This window comes from Paramisgurnus dabryanus, chromosome 1 (assembly GCF_030506205.2).
Source record: "Paramisgurnus dabryanus chromosome 1, PD_genome_1.1, whole genome shotgun sequence".
In the NCBI taxonomy this organism is placed as follows: Eukaryota; Metazoa; Chordata; class Actinopteri; order Cypriniformes; family Cobitidae; genus Paramisgurnus; species Paramisgurnus dabryanus.
The window spans coordinates 2,180,972-2,204,914 of NC_133337.1; the positions used below are offsets into that span (position 1 = coordinate 2,180,972).

At 39.4% G+C, this 23,943-nt stretch overlaps 1 protein-coding gene across 2 annotated transcripts in view; it reads right to left on the reverse strand.

Annotated features, from left to right (window-relative positions):
* dmtf1 (cyclin D binding myb-like transcription factor 1) overlaps positions 1-10,004 on the reverse strand; it is a 104,847-nt gene extending 94,843 nt beyond the window's left edge. The window contains exon 1 of one of the 2 annotated variants that reach the window (XM_073815418.1): positions 9,597-10,004. The gene's annotated coding sequence lies outside the window, so the exon portion shown is untranslated. The remainder of the gene's footprint in view (positions 1-9,596) is intronic. The other variant, XM_073815435.1, reaches the window with a different exon arrangement.
* Between the last annotated feature and the right edge of the window lie 13,939 nt (positions 10,005-23,943).

Sequence of the window (23,943 nt, forward strand, 5' to 3'; positions counted from 1 at the left end):
ACTACTAGTTTTCCATTTTTGAACAACAGTCCATCTGCAAAACTCAGTTCCTCCCTAAACGTCCAGTACTGCTGAATGGGTTCGGGTACTTGGCTTCTTGAGTTTGGCCAACCTGACTGGACCGCTTCTCTGACTACTTTCAATTCATCATCCTTTGCGGTTGCTGACTGAAACTGTTCCTTTTTTTGCTTTGATAGAGGTAACTGGTGCACTATAAAACTCACATCCATCTCATCCTCGTCTTTGCTGTCTGGAGTGCACTGCACTGGAAGATAAGCTCTGCTCAGCGCATCAGCAATGTGCATCAGTTTTCCTGGTACATATCTTACCATTAGACTATACCTTTGCAGTCTCATCAGCATTTTTTGAAGTCTGGCTGGAGCTTTATGTAGTGGCTTCTTGAAAATGATCTCCAACGGCTTGTGGTCGGACTCAACCTGAACGCATCGTCCATAAAGGTATTGGTGAAACTTCTCACAGCCATGCACAATTGCTAATAGCTCTTTTTCAATTTGTGCATAGTTACGCTCACAGTCTGTTAGTGCTCTCGATCCGTATGCTACTGGCTGTCCGTTCTGAAGTATAACAGCCCCTAGCCCTTCTGAGCTGGCATCCACAGACAGGGTAACTGGTTGGTTTACATCATAAAATTTCAACACTGGTGCTGTACTGACAAGCACTTTCAGACGATTAAAGCTGTCTTGTTGTTCACTCTCCCAATGCCAGTTTGTTTCACCTTCTAACAGCTCTCTGAGAGGTGCAGTCACTTCTGAAAGGTTTGGGATGAACTTTGCTAAGTACTGCAACATGCCTAAGAACCTCTGTAGGGCTGACTTATCCTGTGGTTCTGGCATCTCCAGAATAGCTCTCACCTTTTCTTTGTCAGGTTTCAGACCATCTTTGCTCAGCACATGACCAATGTAGCTGATTTCGTTTAGACCAATTTTGCATTTGTCCTTATTCAGTTTCAGGTTTATGCTTCTCAGTTTCTCTAACAGCGCTCTCAGTCTGCTGTCATGTGAGTCTTTGTCCTCTCCCCACACAAGAATGTCATCCATCACATTAACAACTCCTTCCATTCCTTCCAGATGCTGTGACAAGCACCTTTGGAACACCTCTGGAGCTGAAGATATTCCAAAAGGAAGCCTTGTAAAACTGTACCTTCCTAATGGTGTGTTAAATGTGCATAGTTTAGAACTGTCATCATCTAGCCGGATCTGCCAAAATCCTTGATTTGCATCTACTACAGAAAATATCTTGGCTCTGGGCATTTCTGCAACAACTTCCTCAAGCGTTTTAAGAGGATAGTGTTCTCTCCGTATTGCTCTATTTAGATCCTGAGGGTCTATGCAGATTCTAATCTTGTTGGGCTTTACTATTGTCACCATACTATTTACCCATTCAGTGGGCTCAGTCTGTTTTTTGATGACACCCATCTCTTCCATACGCTTCAGTTCTCTTTCAATGTCTTTTTTTAAAGCCACTGGAACTTTCCTGGGAGCATGAATCACTGGCATGACCTCAGGCTTTGTCTGAATGTGGTGGACTCCCGGAACACAACCCAGTCCTGTAAACAAATCTTCAAATTCACTCATTATATCTTTTGAAGTGTCTACATTTGTTTCATAGATCCTTTTTATTAATCCCAATGTATTACAGGATTCTCTTCCCAGAATAGCACAGGCATTTTGCGCTATCACCTGAAATTGAAGTGTATACAGCTTGCCTTTGTACTGGCATTCAATGCATTGCTGACCCAATGGCGACATCTTGTGGCCTGAATATGTCACTAATTTACAACGTGATTTTTTCATGCCATTTCTGTCAATATTCAATGCATCCAGTTCTTGCACTGAAATTACATTACAGTCTGCACCTGTGTCTAACTTAACAATCAGTTTGTGGTTGTTTACCTTAAGGGTTTCAGTCCACTGTTTCACTCCAGTTTGCAGTTCTTTCTTTTCCACCCTATCCTTTTCATTGATTTGGTACAGTTCAGTCTCCATCAATTCAATTGTTCCAAGAAACATTTCATCATCTTGATCGATTCCGTGAATTCTTCGTTGTTTCTCTGTTTGTGTGCGACTCATGCACTTCTTTGCATAATGATTCTTTTTGTGACAGGCTTTGCATATCTGTCCGTATGCAGGACATTTCTTTGGTTCGTGCTTGTAGCCACATCTTGTGCATTCTGCTAGTGATTTCTTTGGCTGAACATACTCTTTTTCCCTTTTCCCAATCTTTTGCTTGTGAATTTTTTGCACGGGAATTTCTGTTTCCTCTTGTAGTGATTTTAACTGGTTTTGACTCACATCACTGGCACGGCAAATATCCACTGCCCTTCGTAGGGTTAAATCAGGTTCCCGCAACAGCCTGCCTCTGATCTGGTCATTTGTAATGCCACAAACGATTCGGTCCCTTATCAGTGACTCGGTAAGTTCTCCGAATTCACAGTCCTTCGCTTTGTTCTTTAAATCTGTTACATAAGCATCAATCGACTCTGATTGGCCTTGTGCTCTAATAAAGAACAAATGTCTTATGTATGTCAGGTTCTTTCGTGGTTCGCAGTATTTGGCAAACAACTCTTTTAATGTCTCGAAGTCGTCAACATCGTCATCAAATGTAAACGTGTTGAATACCTTGATTGCATCGTCTCCTGCAACGTGCAGAAAAGTGGCACACTTTATTTTTTCCGACTTCTCTGAGATTCCACTCGCGATAAGATAAAGTTCAAATCGCTGGATCCAACCTCTCCAGTTCTCGGCTAGGTTTCCTTCCAAGCACAGAGCTCCCGGGGGCTTTAGCTGATCCATTATTTATCATTGACTTTCTGACACCATGTAATGTATTGATGACAAGAGACCGCATGTGGTTGAACTGAACAACGTTTACTCGTGTCTGGATCTATATACAAGATGGTAACTCAATAGCACCTCATAGCGTACACTCATAACATTACAACATGTACACATACATGACAGTTCCTATACAGTCAGATTCACTGCAAGTCTTACTGTTATAAAGTAATACAATTTTAAACACACTGAAAGAGGGGAAAAAAATATTCCGCCTACTTTTTTTTGTAAACAGTTGCCTGCAGATGACTAATAATGGGGAGCTTTTAGCTGGAAAACACATTCAGATCATAGCATGAAGCCTCACAAAGCTTTACCAAGCAAATTTGATTACAATATCTTAGAAAATGTGTCTTTTTCACATGTTTATCCAAGTTTATGTCTAGGCGGCCTTCTATATAGGGCACTTGGAGACACCAAATGGCCCTTTTGTAACCATTGACATAAAATGCTGTTTTTCTTGAATGCTTCAATGTACAATCATATTTTTGGGCTCTAATGAAAGGTTACACTTAGAGCTACTCTATTTCATGTCCAAATTTACTGTCAATAATTGCTGACACATAGTAAATGAAGCATAAACACTTTATAGTGTTGAAAAAACTAAATTCTTGAAACTATACTTGTAAAAATAAAGATACAAAACAAGTTCTATAGTAATAAAATACTTTTAATATTAGAAAAAACACAATCTAAATATATCAATGTATATAAAAAACTATTTAGAAATTTTACAATAATATTACAGGTTATTGGCAACATGCCACTCGTTATTACACTCACGGCTTTTCAAAAAGCACAAAGGCACATCACATGAAGAACATTTTACAGTTGTCTTTGCATGGCAGTGCCTGAACCTTAGACAACCTGTGGTGCTGTCTCCACTAATATGCAAAGGCTTGCGATGTGCTCTGTGTGAAGTGGGCGATGGAGCGGGCATGTCAGCAGCCGCTACCAGCAACTCACTAGTGTCTCACTAAATGCCTTCTGGTGCATTGGCACCTCCCCTTTACCTTTAGGTATATGCTTGTAAATCAGGAAGGCATTCACAATGGCAATGTCTAAGAAATGATAAAAAAGGCCTTTACCACTTCTGGGTTTTGTGGATCACTTTATAATAGCTGATTAGGGCATTGGAAAGGTCCACACCACCCATGCACCTGTATGGACAGATAAGACAACATTGAGGCACATATTTTTTTCATTTATAATCTATATTCTACTATTTTACTTGCATACGCTACTATTTTACTTGCATAAAGTAACGCAGAAGCACAGACACACACACACGCAAATACGGGCACAAATACCTGTGCATGAGCGCATACAAACACACTCGTGCATGAGATCACCAAACACGCACAAGATATGACAACACGCACCCAAACAAATCTCTATTTTACTTGCATAAAGTAACGCAAAAGCACACACAGACACACACGCAAATACGGGCACAAATACCTGTGCATGAGCGCAAACAAACACACTCGTGCATAGATCACCAAACACGCACAAGATATCACAACACGCACCTAAACAAAGCTCTATTTTACTTGCATAAAGTAACGCAGAAGCACACGCAGACACACACGCAAATACGGGCACAAATACCTGTGCTTGAGCGCATACAAACACACACGAGCTCACCAAACACGCACAAGATATCAAAACACAACACGCACACAAACACAAACCTCAGTACCAACAGTAAAATATGTTTTATAATACAATAAAACACTTACTTGTCGAGAGTGAAGTCTCCCCTATCCAAAATATCTCTTCCTGCTACCGAGTCGACGGCGGAAACGCTCTCTTCGTCTGAAACGTCTTCCTCCAACAAATCACTTTCACGCCTGGTACACTGCTCGACAACTTCTTCAAGTGAAAAGTTTCTTTTACTTGCTCTTTTCGACATTGTAAAACTTTTTAGACGCTCAATGCTTTCCTAGCACAGCACTAGCAGCTTTAGCGCACGGCCCCGAGTCACCACTGGGATTTGCGCACAGCTCGCAACCCAACGAATGATTGTTTGTGCACGGCCAATCGGGTTACAGGTTGAATCTTTCTAGTCAAGCGGCATATCATTCTTTTCAGAATCTTATTGGCTATCAGATACGCCCGTCATTTGCAAACTCTGACGCGACAGGATCGATCTATTGTCAATCAAATAGAGGACGGTCCCATCCTTACTCAAGGGCGTTCCTTGTGTATTTCTCCCTGTTGTCACCTATGAGAAGCACCTATTCGCTCAAGTGAGGTGTCAATCAAAAGGGCAGAGTTCAGTGGCCATTTTGACTTCAACACATCTGCAATGTTTACAAGTGAAGAGACGCTACACGACGGAATGCGTCGGAGATTTGGTGGCTTTGTCGGCTATTTGTAAATGATACTACTATGTTTCTTGGATGTTTATTGACATATACATGTGCTGTGGACTAAATATTTCACTGAATTGGATTTACTGGACCCTTCAGAGTGTAACTACACCATTTTTGTTGGAATTTTATGGATCTTTGGACTACAAGAAGGCGTCATAGGTCAGTTTATTCATTTTCATACACATTTTGTAGCTGTTTTTTTGGTTGTTGGTTGTTTGACAAACACTCTGATTGCACTGACTGTGTTGACTGGATCCTAAAATGGTTTACATCGTTCGAATCACAAGAATCTCAGCTTTTTAATGATATATGATATGTTTAGGTTTGTCTTTTTTAAGTTGTTGTATTTCCCAATGTTATCAACCAAAACACATGCAGTGTGCCGCCGGCGGTACAGCGGATTCGGATCAGGATTTTATGTGGTGGATTGTTTTCTGATAGTAGTTCTTTAATATACGAGGGCGCTAGGCCATTTAAGGCTTTGTAGGTGATTAGTAATATTTTAAATTGTATGCGATATTTAACTGGTAGCCAGTGTAAAGATGCCAGAATTGGACTAATGTGGTCATACTTTTTAGATCGAGTAAGCACTCTTACGGCGGCGTTTTGAACCAGCTGTAGCTTGTTAACCTGATTTGTATTGCATCCCCCGAGTAACGAGTTACAATAGTCTATTCTAGAGGTCATAAAAGCATGGATAAGCTTTTCTGCATCTGATGCAGACAGCATATGGCGTATTTTTGAGATATTTCTAAGATGGAAGAATGCTGTGCGGCAGACGTTGGAGATATGACTATCGAAAGATAGATTGCTGTAAAACATTACGCCTAAATTCTTAACCGTGGAAGATGGCACCACCGTGCAGCCATCTATGGGCAACTTGTAATCTGACATATTATGTTTGGAGCGATTTGGTTCAATAATAAGTATCTCAATCTTATTGGAGTTTAACATAAGAAAGTTATGTGCCATCCAGTCCCTAATATCACTAATGCAGTCTGTTAGCTTAGCAAACTGGTGGGTTTCGCTAGGATGTGACGAGATGTAAAGCTGGGTATCATCCGCATAGCAGTGAAAACTTATGTTATGTTCCTGATAATGTCTCCTAGAGGTAACATATATAACGAGAATAGGATAGGGCCTAGAACTGATCCCTGAGGTACGCCGTATTTAATGGGGGAGTGATAGGACTCTTCCTCATTTACATAAACAAAACAAAGTGATATCGATAACGCCTGACCACTGATGCCAACATAGTTTTCTAGTTTATTGAGTAGGATTCTGTGATCTATTGTGTCAAAGGCTGCACTGGGGTCTAGTAATATAAGGATTGAGATTTCACCACTGTCGGATGTGAAGTGAAGTGAAGTGAAGTGAAGTGAGTATTTGCCAATGTATGGTAACCCATACTTGGAATGTGACCTCTGCATTTAACCCATCCAGTGAATAGTGAACACACGCACTGCAAGTCGTGAACACACAAACACCCGGAGCAGTGGGCAGCTATCCCTGCAGCGCCCGGGGAGCAATTAGGGTTAAGGTGCCTTGCTCAAGGGCACCACAGTCGCAACCCGCCGGTCGTGAGCCTCGAACCGGCAACACTTGGGTTACAAGCCCGACACTCTAACCACTAGGCTACAACTGCCCCTTAATAGGAGGTCATTTGTAACTCTAAGCAGCGCTGTTTCTGTGCTATGGTGGGGCCTGAATCCTGATTGGAACTTTTCATATATTATTATTCGCTATGAATGTGCGTAGCTGGCTTGCCACTACTTTTTATAATATTTTAGAAAGAAAAGGTAGATTTGAGATTGGTCTAAAGTTATTACGATCTCCCTGGTCAAGGTTTGGTTTTTTTAATGAGCGGTCTAATAACTGCTAGTTTGAAAGCTGTTGGAACGTATCCTAATTCTAGCGATGAGTTAAAGATATTTAGTACCGTGTCGGACACTACATGAAATACCTCTTTTAGTAATTTTGTGGGAACAGGGTCTAATATACAGGACGATGATTTAGATGACGTTACTAATTTAGAGAGCTCTTCTATTGTAGTAGGTTTAAATGACTCAAGATGTTCGTATGATAATCTAGTGGTAAATGTACTATTGGGTAGAAGTCGTTACTATTGTGTTGGAGTTTACTATTGGTTTCTGTTTGTTCTTTGTTTTTAGTCAGTTTTGCAACTGTGCTAAAGAGGAAACGAGGGTTGTTATGATTTTCTTTAATAAGCGTACTGAGATGGGTAGATCTGGCGGTTTTAATAGCCTGTCTGTAGTGTTGAACACTCTCTTTCCATGCTAAATGATATACCTCTAACTTTGTGTTTCGGTAGTTTCTTTCCATTTTTCTAGCTACTTTTTTAAGGGCTGCAGTATAATGGTCATACCATGGAGCTGGCGTTTTTTCTTTGATTCTCTTTTTTCGAATGGGAGCAACGGCATCCATCGTGCTAGAGCAAGCGTTGTTCAGGTTTTCTATTATAATATCCAGATCTTCACGGTTATCTGCTACATGTTTCATTTGAGACAGGTCTGGAAGAGTGCTAATAAAGCTATCTTTAGTGGTGGAAATTATTGTTCTGGCTAATCTGTAGCATGTTGTAGACTGAGCGGTCCTATCTAGAAGTATTGTGTGTGACACAAGGCAATGGTCTGAAACGGCATCGCTCTGGGGTGATATTTCGATGTCATTAATATCGAGTCCGAGTGAAAGAATTAAGTCTAATGTGTGCTTACGAGTATGCGTGGGCCCTGACACGTTTTGTTTAATACCGAGAGAATTTAGAACATCCATAAACGCACATCCTAATGCATCTTTTGAGTTGTCCACATGGATATTAAAATCACCAACGATAAGAGCTTTATCTACAGTGACTGTATGCTCAGATAGGAAGTTTTCTATCTGTGTGGTGGCCCGAAGGCCTATATATGGTAGCTAAAATGAACGAAAGCTGTTTGTTGTTACCATCAGTTATTTCCATGTTTAACCGTATTATTTCAAACAAATTAAATTTTAGTTCTGATTTATGGCTTACTTTGAACATTTTGTTGTATATTGTAGCTACACCACCCCCTCTCCCTTTTAGACGAGGAACGTGTTTATAATAATAGTCTTCTGGGGTGGATTCGTTTAAACTAATGTAATCGTCTGCTTTAAGCCAGGTCTCTGTTAAACAGAGTGCATCTAAGTTTTGGTCAGTAATTATTTCATTGATAATAGGTTCTTTATTGGTAAGCAATCTAATGTTAAGAAGGCCGAATTTTAACATTTGAGTTTCATCTGTTAATGTATTGTGTTCTAATTTTACGAGACAAGGTAAACTGTGCTCTGTATTTATTTGTTCGAGGAACAGACACAGTCAAGATGTGTTGGTACTCTGGTAAAAAAGGCTCTATGTGCTGGAATATATATGATCTTGACATGTCAAGGCAGCTAACAGACTGATGGGTAAGCCGATCTGTCTGTTTCCTGACCTGGGCCCTGGATAGTCAGACAATATCAAAAGTAAGACTATTGGTCAGATTTCTAGAGAGTATAGCACTTCCTTCCGGAGACGGATGGAGGCCATCTCTCTTTAGCAGGTCAGGTCTTCCCCGAAAATGCTTTCAATTGTCTATAAACCCTACGTTATGCTGAGGGCACCACTTTGACATCCAGCCATGAAGAGACACTTTCTACTGTAATTTTCATCCCCCCCGGTAGGTGGGGAGGGGACCAGAGCAAATTACATTGTCTGACATTGTTTTTGCAATTTCACACACCTCTTTAATAGTATCTTTGGTGATCTCCGACTGGCGGAGTCTGGTGTCATTCGTGCCGGCGTGAATAACAATCTTAGAAAACGTACGTTTAGCATTAGCCAGCACTTTAAGTTTTGATCTAATCTCAGACGCTCTGGCTCCCGGTATACAATCGACTATGGTGGCTGGTGCCTCAATGTCAACGTTCCTGAGTATCGAATCTTCAATAACCAGGGCACTTTTAACAGACGTCTCAGCCGGTGTATTGCTGAGTTGAGAAAATATGTTTGATATTAAAACAGGAGCGTGATTTGGGTGCCGAATGTGACAATGCCGCCTGACAGTCACCCAGTTAGTCAGCCGCCTTGACTCTGAAGTCGGAACCGAGCCATGTGTATTACGCTTTACACTAGGCGCACCCGAAACAGTGTTTGTAACATTAACATTAGCGGTCTTACTGTCCTCAACTAGCGTTCGGATGCACGCTTCTAGTTCTGCAACCTTCTCCGTCAGCCTTACTACTTCAATACACTTAGCACATGTAATCCCCTCTATGCTGACGGAAGAAGCTAAACTGTACATGTGGCAAGTAGTGCAGGTTACAATGACAAGCGGAGTCTTACCCTTTTCATGCTGGGCGATGGCGTCTCCATTCGCCCGAACGCGGTCCGTGAAGCTGCATCGAGACGGGTGTGCTCGCAGCACGCCTCGGCTGCCTACGAGCGTCTGTGGTCAGGGTGATGTGAGGCATGCTGACTCTGCGAAGGCCGGGCAGCACCTCTTTCACAGCTTCCCGATCTGGTGTGGACAGGTCAGAAAAGCATACATCGGATGAATCTGCCATTAGATCGCCAACGAAGGCAGGTTTAGTAAACAGACGGTAAGAAATGCTAGCTTTAGCCGGCACCGACTGGTGATGCTAGCGGGCTATATGCTAACACTGGGTGTTACTAGTGATATAATCGTTTCGCTTAGTAATACAATTCAGTAATCGTCAAGGTAAAGTATTCCTAAGATAAACTAATAAGTTATATTATATAGATAGGAATAAGATAGTGAAAAAATAGGATTTAGCTGATAAGCTCAACGGAGCTTCGGGCTTGCGACTCCTCTCCTCGTCTCTCTCTCAGCGTCTCTCCGCGTCTCTCTCTGATGACGTCCTCTCTCCAAGTTCCCTGAATGTCAGAATGGGAAAGTTGAAGGGTGATTTAAGCAATTTTGAGCGTGCCATGGTTGTTGGTGCCAGACAGGCCGGTCTGAGAATATCACAATCTGCTCAGTTACTGGGATTTTCGTGGACAACCATTTCTGGGGTTTACAAAGAATGGTGTGAAAAGGGAAAAACATCCAGTATGTAGCAGTCCTGTGGGCGAAAATGCCTTTTTGATGTTAGAGATCAGAGGAGAATGGGCCGACTGATTCAAGCTGATAGAAGAGCAACTTTGACTGAAATAACCACTCATTACAACCAAGGTACGCAGCAAAGCATTTGTGAAGCCACAACATGCACAACCTTGAGGTGGATGGGCTACAACAGCAGAAGACCCCACAGGGGAACAACTCATCTCCACTACAAATAGGAAAATAAGGCTACAATTTGCACAAGCTCACCAAAATTGGACAGTTGAAGACTGAAAAAATTTTGCCTGGTCTGATGAATCTCAGTTTCTGTTGAGACATTCAGATGGTAGAGTCAGAATTTGGTGTAAACAGAGTGAGAACATGGATCCATCATGCCTTGTTACCACTGTGCGGCTGCTGGTGGTGGTGTAATGGTGTGAGGGATGTTTTCTTGGCAAACTTTAGGCCCCTTAGTGCCAATTGGGCATCATTTAAATGCCACGGCCTACCTGACCATTGTTTCTGCCCATGTCCATCCCTTTATGACCACCATGCAGACATGGGGACTTGTGACTTGGTGACTTGGACTCGAGTCGACTCGAGTCGCTATTTTTGTGACTTGTGACTTGACTTGACAAAAAAAAAAATACTTGAGACTTGACTCGGACTTGGAAGTTAAAGATTAGGGACTTGACTTGACTTGAGACACGATGACTTGAATGACTTGAGTGTTAATCACATCATGTTTTCAGTTTAAATATAAAATATATAAATTATTTTAAAAAATAAAGTCGACCCAGCTGGAGCGCAGGCTGAGAATGGTGTTGTCATGACTGAATCACGACACTATCATTCGCCATGCCCTCTCGTACGCACACGCACACCACGCCCACTTAGATCAGATATCAACATGTCAGCCGGAGGGGTACGGAGGGTCATCGCTTTTGGCTTCAACAAGATGGCAAAAGACGAACAGTGCGTTGCAAGACATGCAACATTAAAATCACAGGCAGCCAGACGGCAACCTCCAATTTTGGTCGTCATTTAAAGAGCCATTATGCCCAGTAAGTGCTTGTCAATGCGTTAATATCTGGTTAGTTGGTAGTTAGCTAATGTAATAAAAGCTAATGTAGCCCTCATCATACTGTGTTGGGGACAAATATGGGCAAAATAATTTTGATTTATTTTTTAAAATACTTATTTTTATTTTTGAATACTTCTTTTTCAAGTTTGCCACCTGAACACACACACAAAGAAAAATTACTTGATTCTACAATGTTAGGGGCGGTTCACATGTCGCGTCTTTTGCGCGCTCAAGTTCGTTATTTCAAATTTAGGTGCGCGAACGGAAGAGGTGCGACACGCTCGTTTTTTCTGGGCACATGTTTGAGAGAGAGAGAGTGAGTGAGAGAGAGAGAGAGAGAGAGTGTGAGAGTGAGTGAGTGAGTGAGTGAGTGAGTGAGTGAGAGAGTGAGTGAGTGAGAGAGAGTGAGAGTGAGAGAGTGAGTGAGAGTGAGTGAGAGAGAGAGTGAGAGAGAGAGAGAGAGAGAGAGTGAGAGTGAGTGAGTGAGTGAGAGAGTGAGTGAGAGAGAGAGTGAGAGAGTGAGAGAGTGAGAGAGTGAGAGAGTGAGAGAGTGAGAGAGTGAGAGTGAGAGTGAGAGAGAGAGTGAGAGTGAGAGAGAGAGACAAAGTTTAATGTTGTACATAAACTGTGTTTGAGAGAAAGGGAGGTGTTCAGAGAGGGGTCTGTTGGATGTTAAGCTGTTATTTGTTTTATGGACTCAATGTGGAAAATTTCAAACACGGTTGGCAGAATGAAAAATAAATAATTTATGAAGTTACAATTTTGTTTGATTCCAAGATGTATTTTACTGAACATGAGTATTTACAATGCAAATCCAAATTATTGTTATTTGCTGATAGTTACTTACTGTATATCTTGTCACTTTATTAAGATCAGATTCTGCAGGTAAAATTACAATAATAAGGTGACTTGACTTGGCCTACTACAGGACTTGACTTGGCTTGACTTGACATAGCCTGTGACTCGACTTGACTTGCCCAAGAAAAAAATACTTGGGACTTACTTGAGACTTGACGGTTCAGACTTGAGACTTATTTGAGACTTGCACATGTGTGACTTGGTCCCATCTCTGCCACCATGTACCCATCCTCTGATGGCTACTTCCAGCAGGATAATGCACCATGTCACAAAGCTCGAATAATTTCAATTTGGTTTCTTGAACATGACAATGAGTTCACTGTACTAAAATGGCCCCCACAGTCACCAGATCTCAACCCAATAGAGCATCTTTGGGATGTTGTGGAACAGGAGCTTCGTGCCCTGGATGTGGTTCCCACAAATCTCCATCAACTGCAAGATGCTAACCTATCAATATGGGCCAACATTTCTAAAGAATGCTTTCAGCACCTTGTTAAATCAACCTAGAATTAAGGCAGTTCTAAAGGTGAAAGGGGGTCAAACACAGTATTAGTATGGTGTTCCTAATAATCCTTTAGGTTACACACACACACACACATACAATGCGCTATTATTCTTCAAAGTGACCCTTTGTATGATTGTCACGACGCGGGAGTGGAGGGAGGACACAAACGCAGAGTTCGGAAAATAAATAACATTTAATGATAAAACTGGAAATAATAACACGAGGAGTAACAGGTAGCAAAACACAGGAACATCAAAATGTGACACAGGAACAGACAAGGTGGTAATGACAATCATCCGGCACAGGCTGACGGAACAAAGGCATATAAATACAAACACAATCAAACATACAACAGGTGTGGTGTGTTGGCGTAATTAGTCCATGAGTGTCCAGGTGAAACGGATGAGTGCAAAACACAAAACATGTCACGGACTAGCCGTGGGGAAGTCTCAAGTCATCTCCCGTCCCCTCACGGAAATGGAGACCCTCACTTGATACCCACCCCGGGGAAATGATCGGGCGTGGTCCGTTCCGGATCCCCCAACGAGCGGGACGGTGGTCCTCCGAGGGACCGTCGACGACGACTCAACCGTTGGGGGACCGCCTGGGCCGATCCTCCTCTCGCAGGCGCGAGCGATCGCTCACGGTGGTCCCCAAGAGACATCGGGGATGATGGAATACGAACCCCGATGTCACTACTCCCCCTTGACGAAATTCTTGGGGGAGCCGCCTTCCGCGAACTCGCTGCGTCCAATGCTGGCTGGATGATTCTGTCACGACGCGGGAGTGGAGGGAGGACACAAACGGTTCGGAAAATAAATAACATTTAATGATAAAACTGGAAATAATAACACGAGGAGTAACAGCTAGCAAAACACAGGACCATCAAAATGTGACACAGGAACAGACAAGGTGGTAATGACAATCATCCGGCACAGGCTGACGGAACAAAGGCATATAAATACAAACACAATCAAACATACAACAGGTGTGGTGTGTTGGCGTAATTAGTCCATGAGTGTCCAGGTGAAACGGATGAGTGCAAAACACAAAACATGTCACGGACTAGCCGTGACAATGATGGTCATGATTTGCAGAAGGTGTGTGCAGGGGCGTCATGCACCAATTTTTTTTAAGGGGGCACAGTGTGCACAGATACAGAAATGTATGCATACACGGACATCAAACGAAATATTATAAAGCTTTCAGTCTTTTCCATGGCACTATTTTGAGCCTTCCTGCCTTCATGACAAAAACCTCCAAAATAAAAGTGTTGACTAACTTTCATATCAAATACTATTCAATCGGAATAATGACATATTGGCATTTACATCTGGAACGGCATGTTTTGTTTATTCACGTTTTGTTTAATGACTTGTTTAATTGTGTAATGCATTTTGCACAACAAATGCATAAAATTAATGTAATTTTAAATCCATAAAGTTTATAAACAACGAAAATTACATAAGCTATAGCCAGATTGATTTTAATGTTCAATAATGATTCAAAAATTTTTTAGATAAAAATTATAAGAGAAATTGATTTTTGCATTCAACTACCCAGCAAACACAGAACGTTCCCATAACGTTAGTTTTTGGTTATTTTTTGGGAACCAAATAATAACGTTCTGGGAACGTTCTTTTTAGGTTTTATTTTTTGCAACCTTAAATAACGTTCCCATAACGTTGCAGGGTGGTTATTTTTAAATAACCTAAAAATAACATACAGAACGTTATTTTTTGGTTATTTTTTTGGAACCATAAAATAACGTTCCCATAACGTTGCAGGGTGGTTATTTTTAAAATAACCTAAAAATAACTTATACAGAACGTTATTTTTTGGTTATTTTTTGGGAACCATAAAATAACGTTCCCATAACGTTGCAGGGTGGTTATTTTTAAAATAACCTAAAAATAACTTACAGAACGTTATTTTTTGGTTATTTTTTGGTTATTATTTTGGAACCATAAAATAATGTTCCCATAACGTTGCAGGGTGGTTATTTTTAAAATAACCTAAAAATAACGTTCTGTATTTTTTTTGGGGGGGGAACTATAAAATAACGTTCCCATAACGTTGCAGAGTGGTTATTTTTAAAATAACCTAAAAATAACTTATACCTAACGTTCTCTAATGGTTATTTTTTTGGTTATGTTTTTTTTAGGAAATTAAGTAAAAGCATAATTAAACCCATTATTTCTGAAGTGAGCACGTCTGTTATGCGCAATGCTACTCTGCACGCGCTTACCTCGCGCTCTTCACGAGCACGCGCTTTCTCTTGTATGCGAATTCGCATAATTTAAAAAATAACGGTCGTTAACGGTTTTCTTTCCTCAGAGACATACATTACATTAGCGTTTCTTTTTTCTCTTTCTTTCTTTCTTAAGTAACTTAAATATGTGAGAAAAAATGTATATATGAGTGATTTCCGATCGATTTGAGGAGAATATGAGGAGAATATGATGTTAGAAACGTTTTATTGTCGAATAAACGAATAGCCGCCTAACTGTGGTAAGATCTTTTTACCTAAAGTGAATGAAATGTTTATTTATTTGGCATTTGGTTTTTACTTCAGAGTCTAACATTATTTAAGCGATTTATTTTCTTTACTAATCTTTTCATTAGTAACTTTAATATGTGAAAAATATATTTTAATAATTTCCATGAAGGAGAATGTGATGTTATAAGCTTTTGATTGTTGTAAAAACTGAGAGCTATTCGGCTAAAGTTAAACTGATCTGTTAACCTGAAGTGAATGAAATGTTTATGTATTTGTTGTCAATAGGTTTTACCTCAGTCTAACATTTATTCTAGCGGTTTATTTTCTTTCTTCATTTAGTAACTTCCCAGCTAACAATTTTTGGTTCCCAAAACGTTTTCCTAACGTTAGTTTTTGGTTCTAAAAACGTTCCCCTAACGTTAGTTTTTGGTTCCCATAACGTTATTTTTTTAGGTTTGTTTTTGGTTAGCCAGGAAAGTTTTACGGAAATAGAACGTTATTTTTAGGATAGTTTAACGTTATGATAACGTTATAATAACGTTAGGAGAACGTTATTTTTAGGTTAGAATAACGTTAGGAGAACGTTAGAAAAACTTAAAACTAACCTAAAACTAACGTTCTCCTAACGTTATTATAAGTTTAAAGTTTTTCTAAAGTTTTTCTAACGTTCTCCTAACGTTATTCTAACCTAAAACTAACGTTCGTAAAGAAAACTTTCCTGGCTAACCAAAAACAAACCTAAAAAAATAACGTTATGGGAACCAAAAACTAACGTTAGGGGAACGTTTTTAGAACCAAAAACTAACGTTAGGAAAACGTTTTGGGAACCAAAATTGTTAGCTGGGAACCGCATTTTATGCTGCACTGACAGGATGTTCATCTGACAGGAAATTTCGTTTTTTCAGGTAAGACACTATTTCACAAATTCAACAAATAAAACGATATTTATGAAATCGTGTAGATGTAATTTAACCTTTATTTATTTTATTGTCTTTATTTTAAAGTTTTGTGGGACATGTTTGGTGTTTTGACTGGTGAAGGTTAGAGCAGCGTTACCCTGGCAACCGGAACATGAAGAGGACACTCTCTCACTTTCTCTGTCTGACAAAATTACGCCTGCACAATTCAGAAATGACATTTTAAATTATATGGAGAATCCATTTAAATGTTTATTTTAACATATGTTTATTTAAATGTTAGTAATGATGTTAATGTTCAATAAAATGAAGTATTCCATCTCGGAGTCTGTCATTCATATGTTATGGTAAGTCTTTTAGTTATGGGCAAATAAGGACAAGTTAAATTAGTTGTAGCTTACTGCAGATGTCCGCCCAAAGAATATTAAATAAAAGATTTAAATTACTAACTGGTTACCAACATAAAACTTTCAATCCATTACGTTGTCACGACCTGCCCACGACAGGCAGATTACGTTGCGAAGTTACGTGCAGGCGACGAATCCAGGAATTTCACTTTTCTGGTCGCCACGACGTAACTCGGTTCGTCGCCACGACGTAACTCGGTTCGTCGCCACGACGTAAGTTTGGTCATCCTATTACGTAGACATTACGTAGCAGTTACTGGGCGTACCTCTCCTTACACCTAACTGTGATACTTTCTAAATTATGAATCTTTCTCAACTATATTATTAATCAAACGTACACTTAAATTGATAAGAGCAAACGTTGGCGACCACAGGTTGCAACTAATTGCGGGCTGCAACAACGCAAATATACTGGTTCATTTGGCGGAACAAATGCTGCGTTCCAGGCAGGTTTTTTAACCCGTGAGTTACGACTTCAAAACCAGGACTCACGACCCTATGCGTTCCAGGCAGCCTGTAACTCGTGTTTTTACAACCTTCTACCGGTGAAAGTGCACTGGAACGGCAGTCAAACCCGTTACTTCCCACCCGTGAACTCGTACTAGATCAATGTACTCCCAGTTCAGAGTCGTGAGTCGTGGTTTTGAAGTCGTGAGTTAAGGGCGATTTATAGTCATGCGTAGGTCCTACGGCGTAGCTACGGCGTAGGCTATCCGTAGCCTGTGCGTAGCTCTGCGTAGCCTGACGTGCACCTCACAAAATTTCTAACAGCGCGTCGGCTCTACGTGGACCGTAAGCGCTGTGATTGGTCCACCAGAACCCTTCCCGTCAGGTAAAAAAACTGCGTCATAGGTATTTCCGTTTGAGACGGTGAAAACAAAGATGAGCCAAGTTGAGGAGTGATTTAACTCAAACTGAAACATAAGTCGCTGTTTATTTACTTCCATCATTGCTGGTCTTCTCAAATTATACACAACAAGTTGCTATTACTTCTTCGTTTGTGGGTTAACTTGCTTAGCTTCTTCTTCTGTGACGACTTCTGCTGCTACTGTGGTTACACGCGTGATTACTGCCAACCAGCGGTTTCGCGTGTGTTTGCACGTCGACGCGGACGGCGACGCACAAGTATAAATGAAAACCGACGCGGAACCTACGCCGTCGCTGCTACGCCGTAGGACCTACGCACGACTATAAATCGCCCTTTACGGGTTACAGATTGCCTGGAATGCAGCAAAAGTATATAAAGTGGGAGGAGTTGGATCTAGATCCAACCCCGCCCCCTGGATGTTGTGTTCCGCAGTGAGGACCATCTCCAATCAGGAGAAAAACTTTTACTTTTCAAAAAAAATCCCTTCATCAGCAAGAGTGTGTTTGCTGCATTTTCAGTCATTCAGTAATTTGTGATTAATAAAAGCAGAACCACTTAAATTGTCTTGTTTTTATGCTAATACTGTCAAACTAACTTGTAAATGTAAATTATGTAACGTTATTTATTCATTTCTGATCAACCTCACCACATGAGTTATAAAAATAAATCTTTAGACAATTTTGACGATTATAACAAATATTTTTTATTAAATGCAACTGCTCAAACCCACTGCTTGTGACTCTTTAAAATGACATAACGTTAGCTAAATATTTAGCATTTTGTTTGTTTTAATAACTTGGCCAAGAACAGAAGTGCCATCTTATGAACATGTGTTGATTCATTGCACAGAATACAACGGATTTTTTTTATAGAATCATTAAGATACTTATTAATACATTGTAAGTAAATGGCATATTTCTTTTAGCTGGTTTGCCAACCTTATAAAACTCCGAAAGAAGAATGTCATCTTACTACAAAGAGTATAGAAGCCCAAGAGGCGAAACTCAATAGAACGCTCCATAGCAACAGTTGCCCCCATGACGTGAGGGCGCGGCCGCCATTATGGCCTGAAAACTGAAGGAAAACACCGAAAAATAATGAGAGTCAATGGCACTGAACCAACTTAACATAACAAAAACTTGGCATAACTTCTTTTTTTTCTGGTCGTCATATCTAAATACGAAAACAACGTGGTTATGCATGGCCTAATTATCCTTAGGAAAATAGTATTTTGGGACAAAATATTACTTTAAAAGTACGATAAGACTACTATAGAAATACTATGGATATTATAGAGGTATTACAGAACATTACATACTTCTTTGATGTTCTAATGCCTCTATAATATTTTACAGCTGCTATAGTATTTCCCCAGCCAACATTGATTTGTGGGCCCCACGTGGGTCCCATCTGGGAAGCATGGGTTACATGTGGGTATGGGCTTCACATGGGCAATATATATGGGTCCCATGTGGGTTGACCATGTGGGTCCCATGTGGGTTACCCTATGTGGGCCCCCAGGGGCGCCGTAAGGGGGGGAAAAGTTAGGACGATTCTAAGGGCCCATGAACTTTTGAGGGCCCCAGCCAAGGACTGTGCCGCACACGCAACCCCCTTAAGCTGAGCCCTCTTAGCTCCGCCCCGTCTTTACTCTGCTTTTTAGCGCCGTCTTCAATCCACGGTCTCACAGTGTGCGTGAACTTCAGAAGAGAACAAGGTGTGTGTATTTACTGCTATTTCCTATGATATCTGCATATGTGCACTTCCTTACTATAAAAGCAGTTTACACAATGTGACGCCGGATCAATACAATGCAGTTTTCTTTCCACTGTAAAGTCTTCGCTCTGTTCACCCCAGCTTAAAAAAACACAAGGTGATTTACGTTCCCTGTTTTATGTTATGATTCTAACACGAAGTCAGCCCTTATAAGCTGTTTAAATTAACGTAGCCCGTATAAGCTAATTAACATAAACTAGAAATGCGATCGGTTACACACTGTTTTGTTTTGTAACGCAATATGCCAAGGAAGGATTTTTATGCAGTCGTAAATCGAGTTGGTTGTGATAAAACTGAAATGCAACTAAGGCTAAACTAGTCAAATTATGTATATTAAAGCTTCTCAACTTGCAACAGGGTTAAGAAATCAATGGAAATCTATGTTGTAATCTGCTACAGTTGTCATTCATTTCATTTTAGAGCCCCGTTGATTAAAAAACAGTCTGAATAATCATTTAATAACAGTATAGATGTTTTCTTAAAGAGTAACTAAACCCTAAACCAACTTTTTTTTAGTTAATGATCTGTAAGAATGGGGTTTTATTAGTGCTGTTCTTTGATTTTAGTAAGTTTTTTGACATTTGGATATAAAGTGTTTAATACTACGTTATATTATGAGGTAAAAACGTCTGAGTGCTGCCTTCTTCAGGTTGAACGGTGGCTACTGCAGTTGAATTTTCCTTTTGAATGTTGGGTCCAAAAAATGCCTCGTCATGTAAGCAGGTTCAAGCTCACCACGCCGCTTTTGTCAAGCATTGTTGACCCAGTCTTATTTCAGGCAGAATGTACATAGAAAAGATGCATTGTTGTTGTTCGCCATTTTTAAATGTTACAATGTCGTGTGTGTAACAGCTCAAGTATACAGTATGTCACTAAGACTGTCTCTGAAAATCAGACTAAAGCCTCAAATCTTATTGTGAGATAAAAAGCATCACAGTTTAATTTCAAGCATTAATTTCACTATGATTTCAATCGCTGACATGACATTACTCAGTCAACATTAAAGATATCAAGTTTATATTTTCACAAATGTTCTTTACATTATATAGGATGATTTTTTTGTGGAAAACAGTAAATCACAAAGAAATACTTCAGCTGGGTTTTCACAGGCATGGTCACATTTATCTTTAATCTTTAAGAATGTTGCATTTTCTCTGAATATTTGATGTAATGTACTGTATTTTTCAATAAAATTTACATTGCACTATAAATTATCTTAGCTGCAGACATTTTAGGTATCTATAAAAACTGATAACTGTGGTCAAACAATAGCAAAATAAATTGTTCTGTATTATTAAATTACAGACAAAGATTTTGAATAGCTACAGTAGGTTGGATTGTATGTTTTGTACGAAATGGGTATGGGGGGGCCTGACCCCCTATTTTTTCATAGGGCCCAAAATTGCTAGCGGCGCCCCTGTGGGCCCCATATGGGTTTGCCCATGTGGGATAATAATGTGGGCCCCTCATGGCACCTATGTGGGCAAAACATTTTTATGCTTGAAATACATCTTTATACATTTACAATCTTAAAATAATAACTTTTGGTTGATTGTCACTTTTAAACAAAGAGCAAACAATATAACATATATTATTTGATCAGTATAAAACATTTTAAATAAAAATGCATTATTTTATACATTTAATTAACATTGATATGTGGGCCCCACGTGGGTCCCATATCGGCAACATGGGTTTCATGTGGCCATGGGCTTAACATGGGCAATATATATGGGTCCCATGTGGGTTTACTATGTGGGTCCCATATAGGTTTGCCCATGTTGGATGATAATATGGGACCCATATGGGACCTATGTGGGCAAAGTAATTTCATGCTTAAAATACATTTTATATACATTTAAACTCTTAAAATTATTACTTTTGGTTGATAGTCACTTTAATACAAAGAGCAAATAATATCACAGATAGTATATGATCAGTATAAAACATTTTAAATAAAAATGCATTATTGTTTACATTTAATTGTGATATTTTTAATGTTTACCTGCCAATTATTAATTTTAATTTGCAAAGCTGAGCATGAGTGAAAATAAGAAATGTCAGAAAGTTCATCAGTTTGTTAGTGTGTTAATTAAAGAAATGTTTCAAACATTCTGAAAGAAGATTGATTAGTGGAGTCAGGTGTTTCATATAAGGAGACCTCCTTGAGATCTGCTCACTGCTACGACACATTACACTTGACAATGTAGTCCTGCTTCAAATGTTTTTAATTGTGATTCTTTCACACAATATAATATCATATTTTAAATAATCTTTGCTAAAATAGGCAGATGATAAACATTTAAACTACAACATTTCCGCTCAGGCGCAAGGATACAGTTTCTACCGGAGCAGCAGGAGTCTTTCACAACTGTTACACTTGTAATTTATCCTGAGTTATGTTTTTAGAAAATGTAATACTACGGTGCAAGTTCACGGACTGCACAGCGATGAATCAAAGCAAACGTGCAAGGACATTTAATGAGTTTGGCTGTGGATGCTTTGGAAGTTCTTCATAAAACGTTTGAGCAAAGATTAATTGATGATCAGAAGACCATCTCCAGAAGAGTGAGCAATGTTTGTGTTGTTTTTGAGTTCGAAGTATTTTAAGAGTTTGACTTCTTTCAATGCCTATTTTAAGTGTTATGTTAAATTTTTTGTCATTACAAGCATTAGCAGTTTTGAAATGTTGATGATTATTTTAGCATTGAAAGTGTTATAAATTTACAAAGTATTTTGATTTATTGAACCTTTACAGTTAGTTATTTGATTTTTCATAATGCACCTCCTTCATATTTTGTGATGTTACAGATGAATCAAATGTTGAATATTTATGCTGAAAACTGATATTTACCGAACTGAAATTATTTAGCTTTTATCGGTTTTCAATTTAAAACAACTATATTATTTAAGTAAATTACAATAAAGCAATACAAGTTTAATTATTACATAATAAGGGACCAGTCCAGTACCCATTAAAAACCCATACTGGGCCCTGGTAAATAATGTGGGCTTCATTAGGTGGGGCCAATATGGGCCCCATGTGTGTTGCCCAGCTGGGCCCCACATTAGCCCCACTTAGTTTCTATATCAAATTCATGTGGACAACCCAGGTGGGGCAATAGTGGAACCCATGGACAAACCCATATAGGGCCCACATAGGAAGCCCATATGGGGCCCACATGGGCCCCACCTTGGGACTACGGTGCAAGTTCACGGACTGCACAGTGATGAATCAAAGCAAACGTGCAAGGACATTTAATGAGTTTGGCTGTGGAAGCTTTGGAAGTTCTTCATAAACCTGTTGAACAAAGATTTAATAATGATCAGAATTAAGACCATCTCCAGAACAGTGAGCAATATTTGTGTTGTTTTTGAGTCTCAAGTATTTTAAGAGTTTGACTTCTTTAAATGCTTATTTTAAGTGTTATGTTAAATAGTTAGTCATTACCTGCCTTAGCAGTTTTGAAATGTTCATGATTATTTTAGCATTGTATTGTTATAAATTGACAATAAAGTATTTTGATATATTGAACCTTTACAGTTTTTTAATTTGATTTCTCATATTGCACCTCCTTCATGTTTTGTGATGTTACAGATGAATAAACTGTTGGATATTTATGCTGAAATCTGATACTTTCCGAACTGAAATTATTTTGCTTTTATCGGTTTTCAATTTAAAACAAATATATTATTTAAGTAAATTACAATTAAGCATTAAAAGTATAAGTATTACATAATGAGGGACCAGTCCAGTACACATTAAAAACCCATACTGGGCCCTGGTAAATAATGTGGGCTTCATTAGGTGGGGCCAATATGGGCCCCATGTGTGTTGCCCAGCTGGGCCCCACATAAGCCCCACTCAGTTTTTATATCAAATTCATGTGGGCAACCCACGTGGGGCCATAGTGGAACCCATGGACAAACCCATATAGGGCCTACATAGGAAGCCCATATGGGACCCACGTGGGGCCCACATATCAATGTTGGCTGGGTCTATAGTAGTCTTATCGTACTTCTATAGTATGTCCCAAATTACTTTAGTATTTCCATAAGATTACTATACTTTTTTGTCCCCAAATACTATAAGATTCCTATAATACTTTTTCGTAAGGGTATGTCCCCCACCGAATCGGCTTCACTTACGGTTTGCAAAGATACAATTATAAAATTACTGCAAACCTTTAATCTATCAATATTTATGTTCTATTATGCATTTTCCTTGTTATATGAATAACAGAAATAGGCAGACACACAGTAATAAGATATTTATTCAAATGTTGATTTTGAAATGAGTGAACATCACCATATGATTTGGAAAAATAAATAAATACAATTATAAATGAACATTTCTTAAGAGTTAATCTTTTACATAGAATATCACAAAAATATTAACAAGTTTTTTCAACATCTTCAGTGAAAGTGCACACAGTGAACGTTTCAATGGCAAGAACAAAAACAATCTGTGAATGTCCTATTACAGGCGGAAAGGTACAAAAAAGATGTGCAATCTAGCAAGTGCACACATGAACTATAAACAGTACTAAAATTGAGCCATAAGATCTCAGTAATTAATCAGACACCACCATCTATTGTGTGAGCATTTGTGTATGAGAAGTTTTGTTGTATTTTTTTCTTTTTGTGAGAGAAGAGGCACTGACATAGAATGGAAGAGTGTGGAACAGTTGTGAGGCACGCTAACGATTTCAGC